Below are 23,899 nucleotides of genomic sequence, written 5' to 3' on the forward strand. Positions count from 1 at the left end.
CGCGCATGGTTCCTGGACGTAGAAACTACATCCAGGAACCAAAATAGGTTTAAAGCCTCCCTATATTAAAATGTCACATGATGAGAAAGACATGGGTACATAGTGTACTGGCTATACTAGTAACTTGTCTGAGGTTCCTTTTTATATTTTTTTTTATATTGCAAAAGTTAAAAAACAGTGCTTTTATCAATGCAAATGAGGGAGTTAAACTCAGCCCAGGCTCTACTGAAAATTAAACAGAAGCGATTTGTGTAACAATCTGTGCATGCAGATTGTTAAAGTTATTGCACAGTAACAGAAGACCACTTTGTACGAAATAGTGAGATTCAGACAATGGGCTTGATTCAAGCAAAGACAAATAACATGCTTTATCAAAATTAACACGCCTTATCAAAGTAGCACAGCTACAAGTTCTGCCACAAGCAGGAGACTTGAAGGCATAGTTTGTGAAAATTTGGCAGGCAAGGGATGTTTTCTTCTTCCACTCCAAAAGACATCACAAAAAAAAAGAAACTAAATCTCATAGAGTACAAGTCACTTTAATAAGATTCAAAAGCTATGTATAAATTAAAACCAAGCCACTTATATTTTTTAAATCATTACAATTGACCCAGCTGAAAGTTTAAGCAGCATGTCCCACTGTCCACATTCTCAGAAGCATGTGGAAGCTTTCTAAAAATTCATAATAAAAGCTCCTTCTGCGGTGTCTGCATTTGTACAAGCACTAATTCACTAACTTTTTAGCAATCTTCATTATCGCTCCTTATGACCCAAGTGTGGGTTTCAGTTTATTTCCATCTAATAGCAGGGTATTTTAAATTAAAATAAATAAATAAATTACATTTTTTAATAAGTTGGTCTGGCCAGGTTTCTCTATTGTTTACCATTCGGAGAAGCTCTTCTGGTCTGTCTATATATTTTTACTATTGCTACAGTAAGTTGAATATTTTTTTTATAACTGTTAGTTAAATAAAGTTATAAAAAAGAATATAGTGTAAATGTGCTTTGCCTACTAATGGTCCTATGTTCTCTACACGTGCTTTGTAATGTATTAACTCTTCATAAATATATGAGTTAGATAATAAACTCATTGCTGCAGCAATGATAGACCATTTACTGAGATCAGTGCTACACACCAGTAAAGCCAGGTTTCTGTGATTTTTACCAGCGCTTGTTATTAGTTCTGTGGTATGTGCAAGAATGGCTTTAGTGTCATATTTCAGGCAAGTATAGAACTGTAGCATCGGGAGCATAAAGATGAGAAAATAGATGCATATCTAAGGACAAGTAAACGTGGGAACCTAAACATCAGATATTTTCCACATTTTTATATACTATTGGAAAACCATCTGTATAAATTACTCTTTGATATGTAAAAAAAACAGAAAATAATATCCATCTGACTCTTTGGAGTGACAGAGGATGGAAGTCTACAAATCACAGTTTATGGACAGTTTTAACTTGCCCTGAGGCTTTAGTTAAATGCACATTCATTGAATGTATAGAATGCTGTAAAGTTGGCTGTAAGGCCCGGGGCCCACTACGAGTTCTTTTCCCATGATTGCCGGCGATCAGCAAAGCGTTAGGGCACTGGAACCCTGTGAGAGTGTTTCCAATAAACTAATCACCCATGCTTGTGATCAGCACTTAGCGATTAGAGATCAGACTGCAGCATTTTTGAACGATTCTGTTTGGAGAAATGGGGCAAAATCTCATTCATTCCATCAATTCTGAAAATTGCTTAGTTTTGTGTCACAAATCCCAAATGCTAGCATCTGCTGTTGTGATTTGCGATTCCTAGTGCGCCCCAGCCCTTAGTATTAGTTTATGCAGTTTTATGCCGCTGGAAAATGGACCACTACAGCAGCACCATTCGATTGGTTTGATTTAAGGCTTCATAAATTAACATAAAATTAGCTTAATATTTTACCTCAAAAGGGATTATTTGCTTATATTAACTATCCCTTCTGGTCAATTGAAAGCACACCGTTCTGGAAATGATAACTGTGAAGACTAGCTGTTTGGTTGTAGCCAAGATGTGTGTATTGTTAATGGAATGTGTAGAGTTACAATTGGGCCCCAAATGAGTGAGTGGCATCCAATGTGTGGGTAGATACAAGCACAATGGACTCTTTCATTTCATCATTTAGCGATCGTCGTTTAGAAGTCCCCTGTGGTGGATCACTAAACACACTAGATTCTCGAATGAGACAATCATTGCTCTAGACCAGTGGTCCTCAAACTACGGCTCCCGGAGGCTTTTTTACTGGCCCCCAAATGTATACCTTATAGATGTGGTCCACTGCACCTTTAAATATAGAATAGCAGCCTGCATATAGATTAGCAGTGCTGGCACCACCCATCCACATACTGTAGAAGCCAGCGAGCAGTCATTCACTGGCTTCCAATCCAATTCTGCAGCAGGTGACACTGCTGTCTAACTGGACGACAGGTTGTCACCTGGGTATGCTTCACTGTCTGGTGCACAAAGACGTTCCTCAGGCGCCGCATGACTGAATGGCTGCTGCTGGGAGTTCTCCTTTTCAACATCATTTTATGCATGTTCCGGCCCCTCAGCAGTCTGAAGTATGTTGACCAGGCCTTTGACTGAAAAAGTTTGGGGACCCCTGCTCTTGACTTTGTTTTAGGTTTTCGAACTTATACATAAGTTACTGTAGCAGTGTTAAACTGACTAAATGAAAAAATACATGTGAAAATACATGTTAAAGGGACTCAGAGCTCAGTATAAGTAAAAAAAATTATACATACCCGGGGCTTCCACTAGCCCCATCTGCCCAGATCGCTCCCACGCCGCTGTCCTCCGATGTCTGCATCGCCGGTACCGGGTCCCCGCACTTCCATAAGTCGGCTCCAATCTATGCAAGTGAAGTGCGCTCTTTGCGTATCTCTCCAGCAGCTGCTGGAGAGATACGTAGAGGACTCACTTCCCTTACGTCAGACTGGCTCCAACTGACGGAAGTGCAGGAACCCGGTACCAGCGCTGCAGACATCGGAGGACAGCGGCGTAGGAACGATCCGAGTGGATGGGGCTGGAGGAAGCCCCAGGTATGTATAATTTTTTTTACTTATACTGAGCTCTGGTACACTTTAAAGAAAATCTGTACTCTAAAATGTTTACAGCAAAAAGCATACCATTTTATTCATTATGTTCTCCTGGGCCCCTCTGTGCTGTTTCTGCCACTCTTTGCTGCAAACCTGGCTTGTAATTGCAAGTTTTAGGCAGTGTTTACAAACAAACTAACCAGCTTGTGATAGGCTCACATAAGCAGAGTGTGTGAGTCATACAGAGCCTGCAGGGGGCCTGGAGGGGGTGTGTATAGCTTCTACCAATCACAAGCAACCCTGCACATTCCACACATTCCAGCCTTAGCCAGACTGTACTGACAGAAGAAAACAGATTAGATCATATAACACAGATAACACAGCCACTGTGCAATTAGGAAAGGCTGCAGTAAGCCAGAGCACATTAGAACAGGCAAAGGAACTTATAGGATAGAAGAACTAAGGCTGAAAATTTTGTTACAGAGTCTCTTTAGCCTATTTTGGTTCCTGGACGTAGTTTCTACGTCCAGGAACCATGCGCGCTACCGCGCGCCCCCGCGGCCGATCGTGCGCGTGCACGCGCACTCCCGGCCGCGGATTCGGTAGCCAAGGAATCAATGTATCGGGCTACGGAGCCCGATCATTGATTCCTCTCCCCCGCTGAAAAAGCGACAGCTTCTCTCGGAAGCTGAGCTTTTTCTGGCCGTCTTCTTCCTGATGCGTCACTCTAAGCGCGTGCTACGCTTAGAGTGACGTCATGTAAACAAACTCATGGCCGCCATCTTGTGGCCAAAAAGTAATACTACACCTGAAAAAAAAAAAAAAACAGAATTAACACACATTTACATTATAAATCTATTGTTTACCTCCCACCCTCCCAAAAGTACCCAAATAAAATGTTTAGTATAAAAAAAAAAACCATTACAATAAAAACAAACAAACATGTAAATATTTACCTAAGGGTCTAAACTTTTTAACCACTTCCGGATTCTCGGAGCGTATATACACGCCCCTGAATCCAGAAGTGTATACCATGGAAACGGCCGCTCGTATGAGCGGCCGTTCCATGTCAGTTCCCGGAGGGTGTCTCCGTGAACACCCTGCGAGCCGATCGGCGGCTCGCAGGGTAAATGTAAACACACGGGGAAGATCTTCCCCGGTGTTTACATGTATACGGCGCTGCTGCGCAGCAGCGCCGTAGAGGAGATCGGTGATCCCCGGCCTCTGATTGGCCGGGGATCACCGGCATCTGATAGGCTAAAGCCTATCCCATCAGGCGCAGGACGGAAATCCGTCCTGTGCCGCTCACAGGGGGAGGGAGAGGGAGGGAAGGGGAAGGAGGCCAGGAAGCGCTGCGGAGGGGGGCTTTGAAGAGCCCCCCCCCCGCAAGCGCAAGCAGCCGGCGGCGATCAGACCCCCCCAGCAGGACATCCCCCTAGTGGGGAAAAAAGGAGGGAAGTCTGATCGGCCTGGCTGCTAGCTGATCGGTGCTGCGGGCTGGAGAGCCCACGCAGCACCGATCAGCAAAACATAGCGTGGTAGGGAAGTGGTTAAATATCAATGTAAAGATGAAATATTTCTATATTTTTTTTATTTTAAACTTGTAAATAGTGATAGATGCAAAATGGAAAAAATGCACCTTTATTTCCAAATAAAATATTGTCGCCATACATTGTGATAGGGACATAATTTTAACGGTGTAATAACCGGGACATATGGACAAATACAATACGCGAGTTTTAATTATGGAGGCATGTATTATTTTAAAACTATAATGGCTGAAAACTGAGAAATAATGAATTTTTCAATTTTTTTCTTATTCTTCCTGTTAAAATGCATTTACAGTAAAGTGGCTCTTAGCAAAATGTACCCCCAAAGAAAGCCTAATTGGTGGCGGAAAAAACAAGATATAGATCAGTGCATTGTGATAAGTAGTGATAAAGTTATAGGCTAATGAATGGGAGGTGAACATTTCTCACGTGAAAACGACGGAACGTGAATGGGTTAAATATGGAATATGGAATATGAACACTTCATTCAGGCTTTCACCTTTGTCCACATCCTAACCTTTATCAGGAGTAGCTTATCCTTATTTATTTATTTTTGTTTGTTTGTTTCTTATAACAGAGATAGGAATGTGGGTTCTTATTAGAGCTGTCAATATTCTTGTGTATAGTTTAACATTCTGTGGGCCATATGCAATTCACTTGTAGTACTAGGTGATATTTTCACGACTTGTAAATAAAATGACTTTTAAACTACCAGCAAGCAAACAAATACTCAAAATAAGTTTGACAGTTCTTTTTTACATAATTTTTTGTACTTTTTCTAAAAAAAATTGTCTCCTAGGAGAAAACTCAGGAGAAAAAGTGAATTGCATTTGGCCCTGTATCTCTAAATGGTTGACCAGCCCCGCCCTCCCTCCATTCATAATCCCGGTATGTTTGGTTTGAGCGGTTTGCCATTTCCCTCTTATATTGACTGACTTCATTTGGTCCCCATAAATCTGCATTTCTGCACAAAAGTACCTTTGTGGCAGGTTCAGGAAAGGGTTAATGTACCATGATCATTTATGTCTCAACATTACAATCTTACAAAAAGTTCACCCAAGACAAGGCCTCAGGCTTTTTACAGTTCTGCAAAAAAAAAAAGAAAAGTCCCCTGACAGCAACACGATTTACAATAATATTGTTTAGCGTTTTCTTTGCTTGTACTTCAAAATTACTAATACAGTTGTGCTTCAGTGTACTGTTCAGCAGCTGCCAAGTGGCTTTATTTATGTATGAGTCAATAACAGATGTATCTTGTTTTAGAATCCTCTTTGATATGCCATAGTGGAACTCTGCTTGTACTGTTAAGTCCAGATCCAACAGGATGATAAACATGTCTCTGTTTTAATAACATGAATGTACAAGATGTGCATGAAATAATTAAACTTAAGGATTGCTGTTCACAACATGTTTTAGGCAAAATACATCTAAATCATTTCAGTGCCCTATGCAAATCCCTAACGCTAGTTGTAAAATTTTGCATGCCAATTTTTGTTTTAATTTATTAAAAAAAAAGAATGTAGCACTTCCTTTTCCCAAGGCTTCAATTAACCCCTTCTTATCCATGCAGGCTCAAAGCAGGCTAGCCAAGATGGCTGAGTCAACCTGGGTGGGACCCTGCCATATTAAGCATGCCAGCACACATGGTACATATGGTAGGTTCTGTAAGAGAGGTGCTTACAGAGCCCTTCCCTCTTACAGAGCCCTGGTCCATACCACAGAAACAATGTGCTCCCCTAGTGCCTAGGAGGAAGTGGGCTTATATTGGAATATGGGAGCCCCCTTCAATAAGTGGACCCCTAGATGTCTGTCCCCTTCAAGAAAAAAAGACATAGAGAGTTATTTCTGACCATATACCTTTATAGTGAAAAAAAGGACACTTAACCACTTTACCCCCGCCCGTACGAATTTCTCCGTCCCTTTTTCCATCCTTTAACCCCCAGGGACGGAGAAATCCGTACTTTCCGCGTTCCCGACGCTGTCCGCGCTCCTGCTCGTAAACACGCCGCCCGCCGCTAGTAAACACGCCGCCGCCAGCTCGCCCGGAGATCAATGAACGGGAAAATCCATTCCCGTTCGTTGATCTAAGCCCCACAATGATCCGCTGCTCTCCTATGGGCAGCGCGATCATTGTGAGAAAAAACTCACGTGTCCAGCCTCCTTATACTTCCTCCAAGCTTCCGGAAGGAAGCTTGGAGGTCGCATTAAAACAAAAAGTTACTGTGGCCATCTTGTGGCCAAATAGTAAACTACACCCTACACATTTTTCACATACAAATAAATGATTTTTACACAAAAAATTAACTCATTACCTCCCACACTCCCCATTTTATTTTATTTTTGTAATTTAAAAAAAAATTCAAAAATTTACAATTAAAAAAAATACATAAATAGTTACCTTAGGGACTGAACTTTTTAAATATTTATGTCAAGAGGGTATAACACTGTTACTTTATAAACTATGGGCTTGTAATTAGGGATGGACGCAAAACTGAAAAAAATGCACCTTTATTGCCAAATAAAATATTGGCGCCAAACATTGTGATAGGGACATAGTTTAAATGGTTTTATAACCGGGACAAAAGGGCAAATAAATTTCATGGGTTTTAATTACAGTAGCATGCATTATTTAAAAACTATAATGGCCGAAAACTGAAAAATAATTATTTTTTTCCCCACATTTTTCCTATTTTCCCATTAAAACACATTTAGAAAAAAATAATTCTTGACATAATGTCCCACCTAAAGAAAGCCTAATTGGTGGCGAAAAAAACAAGATATAGTTCATTTCATTGCGATAAGTAATGATAAAGTTATAGACGAATGAATTGAAGGAGCGCTGAAAGGTGAAAATTGCTCTGGTGCTCAGGGGGTAAAACCCCTCAGTGGTGAAGTGGTTAAACTTTATTAAAAATAAAAAAATATTTCTTATGTATTCTTCTTTTTTCCTTTGTCATGTCTTTTTTCTTTTATTCCTTCATTCTATTTTCTCCTTTAAAATGTGATTAACTGCTTGAGGACCACAGGCTTACACCTCCTAGTGACCAGGCCAATTTTTACAATTCAGATTTAACAGTGTGCTGCACGGCCATACAGCTTAGCAAACAAATGAATCTTGCCTCCTTTTCTTGCCACCAACAGAGCTTTGTGTTGGTGGCATCTGAATGCTGCTGCGATCTGTATTTTTTAAAATTATTATTATTTTTTGTATATATAAAAATGCCTATTTTCTTTTTTTAATTTATCCCTCCCGAGATCCAATCCCCGCGATCGCCTCTCATAGGCATCAGCCTATGAGAAGGGATCGCTTTGTGAGCCTCTCCTGGGGACAGCTCAGTGACATATTAATACCAGCTTTTTTTTTCTTTCACATCCTGTCAGCCGCTCTGCTCCCTGTCTCAGCAGGGAACGATCGCGTGCACATTCCCTGCTAATCTCCGCCCCCAGGACTTTAAGCTGATCAGCTTTAGGCGGTCCTGGGGGAGCCACTCTGTGGCCGCCAATCAGCTTTAGGTGGTCGCAGAGTGGTTAAAGAATCTCAGTCTGCCACCGCACCAGTAGCTAGCCACTGCTTAAGCCCCAGGCACCCTGGAACTCAACTGACCTTCGCCAACTACATACCAGGCCCCCTAGCACCATCACTCCCCGCCACCTTCAGCTGACCGATGGACCCAGTGATGCCGCCGCTCTCCTCCACTTTTGACTGGTAATATAGAACACTAGGTGGACCAATGAGAATCCTCCTAAGGATCCCCCACTAGGACCTATGAAGATTTCTCTATTACCAGTCAGAGGTGGAGAAGAGTTGTGGCGGCAGTCTTGGCAGGTCCAGGTTCAGGTGGAGCTGGTGTGGAGTGACGGTGCCAGGATATAGCGGCGAGTATTGGCTGAGTGACGGGGAGCTTTGGAGCACTAGTGGAGAATGACAGTTGACAGCTACGAGAGCGGTGCACCTCCGAGTGGAGCGGAGCAGTACCATGGTGCTGAAGGACAGCACAAAACCTGGCTTCCCATTACCCAGCATGTAGGAGCATCACTCAGGCTATTATTAATAGCAATTTTTTGCCTGAGTAATGCTCTTTAGGCTAGGACATCGCTCAGGTGAAACTGGCAATTGAATTTGCTATTAAAGTGATGTCAGGTGATTAGACGCTTGCATGCTGCAAGCTTCTTATCCCCCCCCCCCCCTCCCAAGCCTTCCTTCCTTAGTTTTCGAAGTATCCATCTGACTCACGTAAAATATTCAATTATATACACACACACACACGCACACACACACACACTGATCAATAATTATTCTGAGCACTGAAGTCTATACTGTAAGCTACTGAGGCACATAGCTAGAAATCAGTGGGCCCCATACAAAAAATATCAGTATTAGCTAACCAGAGGTTAGTTAAATAGAAAAGCTTGAAAAAGATGAACCTGTTCCAGACACCCATCTAGCAAGATGAAGATTGCACACAACATGGGCAGAAAACTTCTGTCACTGAGAACAGAGCCAGACTGCTATCAACACAAGCATAAGACTGCTGTCAATAAGAAAACTAAGGCAGATGCCAGTTGACATGACCTGCCTCATTGAGAGACCCTAATAATGCCAACAAAAGAACTTGTTCCCATGCTGCGGCTTCCAGGTTCACAAAGTTGCGTCTCCTGCTAGATTTATTTCCTATGCTTCTCCTTCCCTGACTTGTGTCCAATAAATGAGGATGCTTTGTCTTCAGTGATTGGCTAATTGCTGGGAGAGAAGCGGCACGGGAGAGGAAGGTAAGAGACAGCAATAGCTACAGTGTACAGTAGATTGGACTACAATCTACAGTGCACACTGAATAGGTGTTTAGGAGCTAGAGACATGAGCAAAAGCAAAAGTAAAACAATCCATGATATCAAAGTATTTTTCCATCTAACATAACTGTGTTAAAGGCTTTATCTATATAATACGTGGCTATTCAAAATATGATCCGACTATGGTCTCTGACAGGTTGAGCTGAGCATAAGAGATGGGGTTAAAATCAGGAGACCACCTGCTGCTTGGGATCACAATAATGAAGAGAAAACTCAGCTTGGCTGATAATTTCCCACCTCACCTTCTTGGCCATGCAGATAGCATTGAATGTAGTGTGAGGCCTGTTTCAGACCTCCAGCTGGCGTTAGTGGTGAGGTCTGGGGACCGCACAACCAAAACATGCCTTGGGGGATTACTACGTTACTTCACTGTAATCCCCTTCTGGCTTACAGCCAAACAGGAAGTGACGCTCGCTTGCTCTCACTTCCTGTTTCGGAAATACGGAAAACGTATTGTAAAAATATGCTTTTTCGCATACGCACCGCAACGCTGTGCCCTAAGATAGAGCACTTCAGGCGAAGTTTACCGCACTATGGGTAGTATGAACTACCCCATAGACTTTCATTGCCCTTGGTGTTGTGCGGTATAAATACCGCACCACACCACCCCATTTTGAAAGGGCCCTTAGTGCCCTTTTACACTTAATGCGTTGGTTTGCGTTAGTATGTGTTGGTATGCGTTTTTTCCATAGCAGTGCATTGTGAAAAAGATTTCAGTTAAAACGTGTGTGGGAACTGTGCCATAGGAAAACATGGACATTACTTTGAAAATCAGTTTTCTTTCAGTTATAACTAAAAGCAACTGATGAAGTGTAAAAGGGGCCTAAGTGTTTGAATTTGGCATAGTGAATATGCAACACCCAGATCACTGTACTAATTACTACTGTTCAGCACTGAACAAGTGGACAGGGTCAGGAGGAGTTTACTGACTTGTGTGTCACTTGCCTTCTTGTGACTTTGATGGATTCTCCTTCCAAACCAACATGACATGCAAGGCAGTGAATTTCTCTCTACGTTTTTAGCTTGTTCAGTGCTGAACAGCAGTCATCTGGAGTATCGGGGTGTTTCAAATCGCTATGCCAAATTCAAACACCAGCACTAATTGAGTGCGGAGGCATTACACTGTCATCCAACAATTTGTCCAATGCATAAGATATCAGCATAAACGGATTTACTTCCCCATGCTCATATAAACACAAGTGGGAACAGTATTGTAAAAATGCATAGTGGTGAGGTCTCTGAAAGACAGCATTTGTGCATATAGATGCCCATTAATTATACACTCTTTATTGCACAATATGAGTATAATATAACACTTAAGTAACATTATTAGCGCTACAGCTTTGCAGTGATGGTTTCTAGGCTTAGATATAATCTATGCATTGTCTCTTTGTTTTCCTAAACATACAGGGGTTTCCTGCAGATATTCAGGTTACTTGTTCAAATTCTAAAACATGCTACTGTACAGGAATCAAAAATGGCTTCTTAGTTCCTTTGTACTAGCGTGACTTCAAAAGGTGAGTGGCATACCATATTAATGCAAGCTGCAGTATATAGTCAGTTAGCAGATATTCTGAGTTCTAGCATTTACCTTGAAGCTGATGGCCAGGATCACTTTTTCACGTTTTTTCATTTGTAGACGATATGGCTGCTACAGCTTCTATTGCACACCTATTCTTTGTTCTGGGGTATTTATTTTTCAGCAGGGTATGGCAATAGGAAAATTAAAATTGTGAGTTATAATCTGTCACTTGTTTTCGTGCTGGTGTTTGTGCTATTTATTTTAGAGATAGAGACCTATTTCAATAGGGGCAAATATTCATACCCAGTAGTCATTATTTCTATTAAACATGAGGTGCAACAGGCAGTCACGAAAATCAACACCAGGAAAGCTGCAGGTCCTGATGGTGTGGAAGTATGTGTGCTCCAGGCCTGCATCAGCCAATTAGGGGAAGTATTTACACAAATATTAAACCTCGCTGTCTCTCTCCTGGGGTGTAGTCCCTTCATGCCTGAAATTCACCTGAACCTGAACCATTGTGCCAGTTCAGAAAAAAACCTAGGATAACCTTCTTATTGACTACAGACCACTTGCTCTCACTCCTATCATCGCCAAGTGCTTTGAACGACTGGTAGCCACACACATCAAAGCCTCCATCCCAGCAAATCTAGATCAACACCAGTTTGCCTACCAAACAAACAGATCAGCTGAGGACGCCATTTGTGTAGCTCTCCATGCTACCCTCCCACACCTAGAAATGCCCTAGAAAAGCCCAACGCCTATGTTAGAATGCTCTTCATTCATTACAGCTCAGCATGTAACACCATCGTGCATAGCCAGCTGATCAACAAACCCTATGCACTAAGTCTTGCTCTGTAACTGGTTATTGGACATTCTTACAAATCCATAAAAAACACATTTTTAGGTATTGCACTCCTATAAATAGTTTAAGAATAAGTATAAACAGTATCCAAAATACTGGGTGCAGTGTCAAGATAACAATACAACTTCCAATATAATAGACACGCACACCATGGGTTATGTATGCAAATAAATTTATATTCAAAATAGCGTATCAAAGTATGTACAAAGAGCATTACAAAAGTAAATCATGGTTCAATCAATCAGAAATACAGTAATTGATATTGGTGAACAAACAGCTAACAATAATCTACTATACAGACACACCATCAATGAATTGGGCTTGCTGGGTTTACACACTGTCACAGAGAATGAATGCAGTCCATGTTGGATCCAAGTACAGAGCCAAATAGCAATCTATAAGCTGGACATGTGCACAGTGAGATCCCAGTACAAAGTCTCTTTAAGCACAATTGCTGATAAAGGTATGTTGTAAGAAAATACAGAGCAAGCGGAGGTGCTGGCACCCTCTAATATTACCCCAGACGTCGGCGTTTCAGATTAAATCCTTTTTCAGTGGGTTTATGCAGGTCTGCAAGAGGCATACAGTTGAAGCGTGAGCAGGGAGGTCGAGAGGCAGCGTCCAAATTCCCCTCAAACTGTCAGATTAGGAAAATACACATCCTCCTCCCTTACCCTTAGCACTGATATGCCACAGGGCTGTGTTTCAAGTCTTTGTAACAATCTTACCTTCCAGCGGCAGGTCCCACGGCATCTCCGGTGGAGTCCGTGCTTGCGGCGAAGTTTCCGCGCTGGCATCTTCCGGCAGCGTCCCCAGCGTGCGCGCGCGTGCGCAGTATGCTCAAACAGCCGTGCGCGAGACCTGAGGGGCCTTATAGCCTGATGAGGCGGGTCTGAAGTGAAGTCAACGGTGATGTCACCAGATGACATCACCAGGCAGGAGGTGCTGCTAATTCTGGGAGTGGTTCTGGGATATTCATTTGTGTATTTAAGGTCAGAGCTCTCAGTTGTTCACTGGCCTTGATACTAATCAGTACGCTGGTTCTTGGCCTAGCTAGTGAGTTTTTGAGAGCTGCATTCATATATTGTGCTTCTGCAAGATATATACAGGTCCTTCTCAAAAAATTTGCATATTGTGATAAAGTTCATTATTTTCTGTAATGTACTGATAAACATTAGACTTTCATATACAATACAATACAATACAATAACATTTCTATAGCGCTTTTCTCCCACAGGACTCAAAGCGCTTAGGCTCTCTCAGATTCAGTAATTAGTAGGATGAAGTATTCACACAACAAAAGTTATATTTCTGCAAATGCCAGACTGAACAGGTGGGTTTTCAGTCTGGATTTAAACACGTCCAGGGATGGGGCTGTCCTGATCTGTTGAGGTAAGGAGTTCCAAAACGTAGGGGCAGCATGACAGAAGGCTCTGGGACCAAAAGTTTCCAAGTGGACTCTGGGTATGACTAGATTATTAGAACCTGTTGATCTGAGAATGCGGGGATTGCTACGCAGCTGCAACATATCTTTCATGTATCCAGGGCCTAGATTATTCAGGGATTTAAATGTCAGTAGGCCGATCTTGAATAGGACCCTCCATTCTATAGGTAGCCAGTGAAGGGAGTGCAGGACTGGCGTTATGTGGCAGTGACGGGGTTGGTTGGTTAGCAGTCTGGCAGCAGTATTCTGTATCAGCTGTAGTCGGTACAAGACCTTTTTTTGGAAGGCCAGTGTAGAGAGCATTGCAGTAGTCCAGTCGGGATGTGATGAAGGCGTGGACTAAGGTTGGCAGATCTTCTGGGGGTATGAGGTGCTTGATTTGTGCAATGTTTTTCAGGTGAAAATAGGATGATTTCACCACAGCAGAGATTTGAGTTCTGAAGTTCAAATCCCAATCAATTAGAACTCCCAGGCTACGCACATGATCAGAGCTGCGCAGATCCGTGCCTCCTATTCCCAGTGGTGAAGACTGCAAGTTAAGTTGTTTTGTTATCATGCTCTGCCCTCCTATCAGAAGGACTTCAGTTTTGTCTGCATTTAGTTTCAGCCAGTTGTCATTCATCCATTGCTGTAGTTCACGTAAGCAGGCGTTTATAGTTAGAGTTGGGTCTGTCACACCAGGCTTGAAGGAAAGATATAGTTGGGTGTCGTCTGCATAGCAGTGGTATGTCAGGCCATATATTTTAGATTCATTACACACAACTTAAGTAGTTGCCTTTTCTTGTTTTAATATTGATGATTTTGGCATACAGCTCATGAAAACCCAAAATTCCTATCTCAAAAAATTAGCATATTTCATCCGACCAATGGAGGCAATCAGCCTGTGGCACTGCTCAGGTGTTATGGAGGCGCAGGATGCTTCGATAGCAGCCTTAAGCTCATCCAGAGTGTTGGATCTTGCGTCTCTCAACTTTCTCTTCACAATATCCCACAGATTCTCTATGGGCTTGGAAGAACAAAGAGAAATCGAGAGGCCGATATGGTGTAGTATTGTTAAGTTGGTTGTGGTTAAAAGCAAAATATTTAGATATACTCACAAACATGGGTTACCCATAGGCAACCACTTCAAGTGCAGTTGGGGAGTATTAGAACCTGACCCCACTCAGGTTTTTAAGATGTCGCTCTCTGTAGATAGGAAATGGGGTAGCACCCCTCCACCGAGGGTGGACTCACGATTTCAGCAAGGCTTGGTGTACAGAGGCGCCAGAGTAGAATAAAAACGTTTAAAAACCGTCTAAAAGAGGGGGATGTTCAGGTGGACTTACCTCCCTCAAAAATATAAAACTCAATTGAGTCACAATATATCAATACAAAAATATTTTATTGAACTCCACTTAGTGCAACGCGTTTCGCAGAGGCGACAGAGGCGCTCACTTCTGCATCTAGACCCATTGAGTTATACTCCGGTTTGCCTGATTAAGCAGGACCACACCTGCGAAACGCGTTGCACTAAGTGGAGTTCAATAAAATATTTTTGTATTGATATATTGTGACTCAATTGAGTTTTATATTTTTGAGGGAGGTAAGTCCACCTGAACATCCCCCTCTTTTAGACGGTTTTTAAACGTTTTTATTCTACTCTGGCGCCTCTGTACACCAAGCCTTGCTGAGATTCTCTATGGGGTTCAGGTCAGGAGAGTTGGCAGGCCAATTGAGCACAGTAATACCATGGTCAGTAAACCATTTACCAGTGGTTTTGGCACTGTGAGCAGGTGCCAGGTCGTGCTGAAAAATGAAATCTTCATCTCCATAAAGCTTTTCAGCAGATGGAAGCATGAAGTGCTCCAAAATCTCCTGATAGCTAGCTGCATTGACCCTGCCCTTGATAAAACACAGTGGGCCAACACCAGCAGCTGACATGGCACCCCAGACCATCACTGACTGTGGGTACTTGACACTGGACTTCAGGCATTTTGGCATTTCCCTCTCCCCAGTCTTCCTCCAGACTCTGGAACCTTGATTTCCAAATGACATGCAAAAGTTGCTTTCATCCAAAAAAAGTACCTTGGACCACTGAGCAACAGTCCAGTGCTGCTTCTCTGTAGCCCAGGTCAGGCGCTTCTGCCGCTGTTTCTGGTTCAATAGTGGCTTGACCTGGGGAATGCGGCACCTGTAGCCCATTTCCTGCACGCCTGTACACGGTGGCTCTGGATGTTTCTACTCCATACTCAGTCCACTGTTCCGCAGGTCTCCCAAGGTCTGGAACGGTCCTTCTCCACAATCTTCCTCAGGGTCCGGTCACCTCTTCTCGTTGTGCAGCTTTTTCTGCCACACTTTTTCCTTCCCACAGACTTCCCACTGAGGTGCCTTGATACAGCACTCTGGGAACAGCCTATTCGTTCAGAAATTTCTTTCTGTGTCTTACCCTCTTGCTTGAGGGTTTCAATAATGGCCTTCTGGACAGCAGTCAGGTCGGCAGTCTTACCCATGATTGCGTTTTTGAGTAATGAACCAGGCTTTTTAAAAGGCTCAGGAATCTTTTGCAGGTGTTTAGAGTTAATTAGTTAATTCAGATGATTAGGTTAATAGCTCGTTTAGAGAACCTTTTCATGATATGCTAATTTTTTGAGATAGGAATTTTGGGTTTTCATGAGCTGTATGCCAAAATCATCAATATTAAAACAATAAAAGGCTTGAACTACTTCAGTTGTGTGTAATGAATCTAAAATATATGAAAGTCTAATGTTTATCAGTACATTACAGAAAATAATGAACTTTATCACAATATGCTAATTTTTTGAGAAGGACCTGTATGTACTCAAGTTAGTCAGACTAATTATTTTGTAGTTATACATATTGTAATATTATCATATTGTTATATTATATTGAAGTAACATCTTATTGTATATTATTCTGTGTACCGACCTCTTGCCTGCCTTTTGACCTCGCTCTTGTCTTGTCCTTCTGTATCACTGCCATCTGATTCTCGTGTTCGACTCGGCCTGTGCCTGACTATTGTACAGATTATCCTTCCGATACGACTGACATCTAACTTACGTTTATGACCCTGCCTGATTATTGACTATGATTTTGCCTAGCTACTCTGTACCTCGATACCTCTGATTTTGTGTACGACTACGGCCTGATCTTGACTACGCCTTACTCATTCTGTTGCGTATTGCACTAGTTACTCTACCTCATCACGTATCAGCGTGATAGTCTTCTCCTCTATGCATTTTTTCACCCAAGACTGCCAACCTATCCATAAATCAAACATAATTGTTAAATTTTGCAGATGATATGACTATCATCTTATATCAGACAAGGGGAAGGCTGCATACAGGGAAGAAGTTAGGAACCTGACTGCATGATAAGACATACAAAAAATGAAGTTATTATGACTTAAGAACCACCAAAAAGTCCAATCACATACCGATAATGAGCAATGCAAAGGTTGTGGAGAGAGTTTTCAGCTTTAAGTTTTTGTGAGTCACCATCACAGAGGACCTGTCCTAGGCTGACAAAGCTTTAGCTCGAAATGGCAAAGCACAACAATTATTCTACTTTTTGAGAAAGCTAAGGAGCGCTAACCTTCCACAGAATCTGCTGGTTAATTTTTACAGATGCACTATAGAATGTGTCTTGACCAACTGCATGATGGCCTCGTACAATATCTGCAACAAAGCTGGTAGAGAAGCCCTGCAACGGACTGTAAACAGTGGCGGTACTGAACTACCATCACTTGAACTCTTATAATAACACTCTCTGTATGAGAAGGGCCAAAAACATTATCAAGGACAACACTCACCCTGGAAACAACTTATTTGAGCTCCTTTCATCAGGTAACGTTTTAGATCAATCTGCATACACAAAGACAGACTGAAAGACAGCTTTTTTCCATCTGCCATAAACTTGTTAAACTCTAAATCTTCTCTGAAATAATTAACACTGTGTACAAATTGTTTAAATATTTCAAATACCAGGCATACTTGTATAACTCCTCTATTGCTACTTTTATTATTATCATCACTATGTTCATTATATTCTGTGGGCTGCCATGAATAGTATTTTTTTGTGTGTTACACAATAACAATAAAGTGCTTGAATCTGGAATCTACACAGGTAGTTTGTCATTCAGTAGCCAGGTCATGCTCATACTATTTTAAGCAGATCTGCCATAAATCTTCAGTGGAGCTTTTGATCTAAGAAATGGTAGATGTATGTAGGGTTGTAAACAGCACCTGTGCACCTTCTGAGCGTAGCTGTGTTTGATGCAGCCACAACTAGTAGAACGTCTCTCCCAGACGCTGCTTCAGGCTTTCGTCAAACTCTATTAAGCCATGTGATCTTTTGAACATTGGTGCCTACAAATAATGTGCAGCAGCTGAATAGAACATGTTATTTAGAAAAGAAGTGCCGTAACTGTTTTGACTGACAGAGGTTTATCACGTTAGAAGGAAGACCGGTATACAGTCTGGTCTGTGTAGAGCTTTCATTTTCAGGTGACAAACGTCACACTCGCGGATGAACCTGCGTAGGAATAGTTATAATTACTCTAACACAATGCAATCATTGATAGGCAAGGTACATTCTTTTAAGTAGAACAAACATAATTTCTTCATAGGCATTACAAGATCGCAAGGCCATATAGGTAAAGTTTTTTGGGTGCTATTAATTTTGAAAGGTTAAAACACCAGAGGATATATACACATGGTTTCGTGCAAATATAGACAGAGTACAAGGAATAATAGAGTACACTACTGTCCCAGGGGCATGTAAGTACTAGAGCTACTTCTTGGCATGTGCTACTTAAATATGTGTAATGTGACCTTTGGAAAGTATGGAGCTTTGCCAGGTTGTAGATGCTCAGGTGTGCTATATACACCAGCTATCCAGTATATATTACAGTTTATTCATGCCCTCGTTATTTCTTAAAGTGCACCTTATGTCTACACTAAGATCCCCCAAAACACATACCGGTAATTTCATCACAGCACTATCAGTATTTTAATACAGAAACTCTTGTAGGACAGGCTGCATTTGGAAATATGGATTAAATTTCATTCAAATTTCAAACTGTGTGTGGTTAAAGAGAACCCGAGGTGTGTTTAAAGAATGTTATCTGCATACAGAGGCTGGATCTGCCTATACAGCCCAGCCTCTGTTGCTATCCCAAACCCCACTAAGGTCCCCCTGCACTCTGCAATCCCTCATAAATCACAGCCGTGCTGTGAGGCTGTGTTTACATCTGTAGTGTCAGTCAGAGCTGCTCCCCCGCCTCCTGCATAGCTCCGGTCCCTGCCCCCGTCCCTTCCCTCCAATCAGCAGGGAGGGAAGGGATGCAGGTGGGGACTGGAGTTCTGCAGGAGGCGGGGAGAGCAGCAGACTGACACTATAGAGATAAACACAGCCAGCTCTGACAAGCTGTTTGTCAGCAGCGTGGCTGTGATTTATGAGGGATTGCAGAGTGCAGGGGGACCTTAGGGGGGTTTGGGATAGCAACAGAGGCTGGGCTGTATAGGCAGATCCAGCCTCTGTATGCAGATAATATTCTTCAAACCCACCTCGGGTTCTCTTTAAAAATGTTGATGACTCTATAAATGCTTCCAGATCAGCACACTGTTAAACTGTAATATCGCCTACTTGAGACATTGGGAAACATAGACATTACCTTGCACATCAGTTGTCCCTTCAGTTATAACTGACAGCAACTGATATATAACTGACAGCAACTGATATATCTTAGTTCTGACAATTTTTTTTCAGAACTGGAAGAAAGCGTCGTTAGAAGAAAATGGTGAGCTTCTGAGAGGAACTGACGGCAAGGTAAGTATGTGATATTCATTTGCAGGTACATCATGTGTTTATTTTAAATATTTTTACTCGGTACAGGTTCACTTTAAGCAGAGAAAATAAATACACATGCTGGCAGTATATTAAAAATGACTAATAGCTGACTAAATATAATAACATTTTTTTGCTAGAGAGTGAGGAGAATATGAATTGAGAAGCTTATATATAGATCTATCTATCTATCTATCTATCTATCTATCTATCTATCTATCTATCTATCTATCTATCCATTAAGGCCATTGGCACTGCATGTAAAAATAAAAAACCTGGGTAAAAAACAGACAATGCTCACCTGTCCCCTGGCTTAATTTTGGTAGGCCCTTGTCCCATCCCACAAGTAGCTTTACTTACTGCTTCACATACAATGCATCACATACTCTTAGCAAAAGCGCTTGTAGTATGAACTAGCCCTAAAACTCCATTAAAGAAAATACAGCAGACCTGTACTCCAACCAGTTCAGCACAATTCACTCACTCGCACAGCTACCCTTGCAGTATAATGCCCACTCTGATAGTCTGCAGTGATGCAGCTGGAGCATAGGGGGAACGCATCCGCCTGTCCCAGAATTATCGCTGACTGCACAGAAGTGTGGTCCGCTAGCCGCTTAGCAATGAGTGGAGAACGGACAAAAAGTCTGTTCGCTGCTCTAGTGGGAACAGAACCTCAGTACTGAAGATTCCAGCAAAACCTAGCTAGTCCTGGTCTTATCTGAGGCCATTGTGTGAATATGTAATCAAGGCTATATAGACTACTCAGCATGGTCATCTACAGCTATCTATCTGAAGCCACACCAACAGAAAATCTGTTTGCCTTCTTACTACATGGAACTGAATTTAGAGTTATTTTACTAAAAAAAAAAAAGGACCCCTGACCACGTACTATAATTGTCATCTTTTGTCAGCTGTCGTTTCCTGATGTGCCCAAACAGAACACAGATGGAGGAAGTCATCATATCCACTGTTCATGTCAAAATAGGGAAACTTATTAACAAGGAAGTGCTCCTTCCTTAATATAATATTACAGTCAACACTGAAGGTGTGCTTTTGATGTGAACAGGAGTGGGATTTAATCCAAAAGTACATTAGGATTTCTCAATGTAGAGGTTATTACATGTCAGAATGAAATATTAGCAAAAAAGTTTGTTTGTTAAATGCAAACACACACAAAACTCACACAGGGAGAATAGTGGCTCCATCTGAAAAGTGACACCAATTCCTACGGACTCAGAGGTATGCGTCTAATGTCTTTATTTCTTAACAACCATGAAAAAGCAAACAGTGGGTAAGGATTTTTTTTTTTTGCTCAGGTGCAGCAGAGGTGGATTTAGATGAAACTAGGCCCTTGGTAATGGTAGTAGATTTGGGGCCACCTTGTGGTCCTTTTGGTAAGCTGAAGGGAAGAGAGGTCAAAGAAGGTATCAGATGGGCCCCTTGACACCTACTAGGCCCCAGGAACCTGCCTAGGTTGTCTGATGGATGATCCTGCTCTGAGGTGCAGTCTATCCTGTAGCAGTTTGTTTTCTGCATATAAAAAGTCATTTTCAAGGCCTCTTCTCCATGGGTGGCTGAACGGCTCGTTTGTCGGACTGTTCAGCCTCCTGACTGCTGGTCACAGGCACCATTTGGCTGCAATTACATGCAGACGAATGGCAGCATTTGGTAACACAGCACGTGTCACGTTTGACATGCAGTGGCATTTCCTAGAGGTTAAAGGAGTCTCATGGTGCATCTGAGGACAGCAGTATGGGGGGCGCCTTTCTAACGTATGTGCTGTGTGCTTACAAGTGCCAGCCAGTGACGGGAGTAGCTGACAGGCAGTGAATTCACCGCCTTCAGCTGCCCATGGAAAAGAGGCCGGACGGCTCAAAGTCACTAGCAACCTTTTCTAAGCTCTAGTGATCTGAAAAGCTCTTGCTTATGTAATACTATGGGTGGTTTTTATAAAATCATATAGCTCTGGTGGGATCACACCCATAGCATTACATTAGCAAGAGCTTTTCAAATCACAAGTGCTTAGAAATGGCTTAGTAACATACTGCTAGTGGGTTCCAGGCTGCACACTTAATAATTATTCCTCCATGTTGCACACTAAGCATATGCTTAAAATAAAATGGTTTGGCATGGCTTTAAAATGGCTATCTGATGGCACTTAGAAAAAGATCATCTGTATCATCATCCTGAAGAATGTAAAAATCTCTGGAAGCCTAAAACCATTCATCATAATATTGCTGGTATGGTTACATGCTCCGTGCACATGCTGACAGGGACACACACATCCATTTTGATATTTCCTAAGGCAACACAAGCTAGGTTTTAATGTCAACTGATTTTTATGAAATAAAAGCAAATAAATTATACATTCTATCACTGTAACTTGTCTATTCTATTTTAAGTTCAGCTTAGGAAGCAATGATAATTACAGTACTCATCAGCTGTAGTAATTGCTGGGAAGAATGTTCATATCAGTCAGGACTCAGGTTTCTATGGCAACTGAGTTACTGCATTGGCAGTTTAGGAAAGGAATTCCCCAGCTTTAAAGGGACAGAAAGCATGTACATGAATACACATATACACATTTTAATGCATATGTGCTTTAATAAACTGTCCATAGGTCGATCACATAGTAGTAATGACCATTGTAGCTTGTGTTAATATTATGTAATGTGAGAATGGTCATATTGTTGGCCAAAGCTTTGTAAAACAAAGGAGATATTCATTAGATACGAATGAGTGTGAATGGTTAAATGAATGGACATGATAAGGGTGTGGGCATATTAGAGATCAGGCTGCATTTTTCAAAATGTCAGTCTGCCTTTGCATTTTGGCATTCTTGCTGAGCCTTCCCTATGAGTCATGTCAGAGATGTTTAATTTCTGTTGTGCCCATAGGTACAGTACACTCCATCACATTAATTCTGCATATACAGTACGGTTATTGTTCTTCACTCATGTTTGGCACGAGGAAGCTTGTAGTTCCATTATTCTTAACAAAAAAGGAGCGCTCCATGGTGTAATACCATAAAAACGATTTTATTCGCAAGGTTAAAATTATACTCACAAGATATGTAATGAATGTAAACGCTTGTCAGCTCGAAGGCTCGTCCGCTTTTTACCCAGGTTTCACCGTCTAACAGTCTGCTAGCGGTGATCGCCGCTGGTAGACTGATGACCGAGCGGAGCTGCATCACTCAAGTGGGGATGCGTGTGCATCGGTGCGCTCGATCCCCTGTAAAACTCCGCCCCAAGGCTTGGCCTGCAGGAAATTTTACACAACAATTAAAAACTGGCATATCCTGATACTGAAATGATCATACTTCAAAGTGAAATCATTGATACATTGTGTCTTTAGATCAATATTAATGGCTAAAATCAGTCAAAAGATTGTGCAACCTAAAGGTGCCTACGCATGCTCATTTTTTTTTCTTTTTTTGCTCACAGGATTAGGGAGTCAATCCCTCGGGTGAAAGTTCGAGGCTTGATGCTGTACCGATGTGTTGCTAGGCTCTGGGGGTCCAAGAAATGAGGTGCCTGACAGAGCAACACAGAGCAGGAGGGGTAAGGGGGAGAACAATGGACTTGATGGCACTTGGACGAGATGATGTGGGAGCCTGGATATCTCGACACTGCATCAGGGCTGCTGTACGCACACTAGCTTATCAGCAAAGACAGCTCCGAACGCCCACCTCGGCCTGAGTACCATCTGCATTGGCGCTATGCTTGAAGTGGGACGAAACTCACTAAATAAAATATGTAAAAAAGTAATGTACACACCCAAAATGTATTATTCAAAAAAATTTTAAGCATTTTGAAAAATGTATATTACCTTTAGTAATCACCTGGTTTATCTACCAGCTCTGTTATTTCCAGCATTTTTTTATGTGATTTCGGGTGCAATTGTGATTTTGTTGTAACTGAGATTCTTCTACAATTTTGGTGTGATTGTGAATTTGGAGCCCAAGATGGACGCTTACCCAGGATGAATATAAAGACAAGAAAAATATTTACCGTGGTGCCAGGTTCTGGACAGAAGAAAATGTGTTAAAGGTACAGTACTTTTATTGTGAGGATGCCAAATCATGTTTTTTAAATTCATCAATTGTGGAGTTTAATCTTACTTTAACCCTAATCTAGAAAGTACCCCACAATCTGAGTCGCCCATACATCTTCTCACACAGGCAGTTTTGTGCACTTCTATCCTGCAGCAGAGTCACCTCCTCAGATTTACGTGTACAGAACATCTCAAAGGACTCTCCCTGTGTACATCAAAGAAAAGGCATCAGGTAATTTTGGATGCCGAGATTGGAATATTGGTATCTACACCTGACACTCCTTTCTACTTATACCTAAAACTAACCCCCCACCTAAGCCTAATACTACGCTATAACTGAGATAATAACCAAACCCCAGGTGCCCAGTAACTTACCACTGCACTGACTCGGCCACTATCTGAAGTTTGGCATTTTAAGTACCAATAACTTTTTCTTTTTCAATAGCATCATACATTGATATTAAGCAAATTCATATTAGCTTTAAACCACACTGAATGCCATTTAATGAGCTTATATCAGTTATAATAAACTTGATAGACACAAATGGATGACCTGCTGGATGGATGTATAATGAGTTTGGATAAATGCCACTCAATGCCTTGCAGCCGGTCCTGGTATTGGGAGTTCTTAGAAATCCAGCAAATGGAGAGCATGTGCTGTCTGGAGAGTATGTACTGTGACACACTGGATTATCCACACTTTTATTTAA

The 23,899-nt window shown here is 41.8% G+C and overlaps 1 long non-coding RNA gene across 3 annotated transcripts in view; it reads left to right on the forward strand.

The window, feature by feature from the left end:
- Positions 1–22,903, forward strand: part of LOC137563641 (uncharacterized) — a 95,096-nt gene extending 72,193 nt beyond the window's left edge. For 2 of the 3 annotated variants that reach the window (XR_011030396.1, XR_011030397.1), the window contains exons 3-4: positions 10,872–10,978; positions 22,580–22,903. This is a non-coding gene — a long non-coding RNA (uncharacterized lncRNA). Of the gene's footprint in view, positions 1–10,871; positions 10,979–19,055; positions 19,116–22,579 lie in introns of all 3 variants that reach the window. The other variant, XR_011030398.1, reaches the window with a different exon arrangement.
- Positions 22,904–23,899: the final 996 nt, after the last annotated feature.

Source organism: Hyperolius riggenbachi, chromosome 3 (genome assembly GCF_040937935.1).
Source record: "Hyperolius riggenbachi isolate aHypRig1 chromosome 3, aHypRig1.pri, whole genome shotgun sequence".
Taxonomy (NCBI): Eukaryota; Metazoa; Chordata; class Amphibia; order Anura; family Hyperoliidae; genus Hyperolius; species Hyperolius riggenbachi.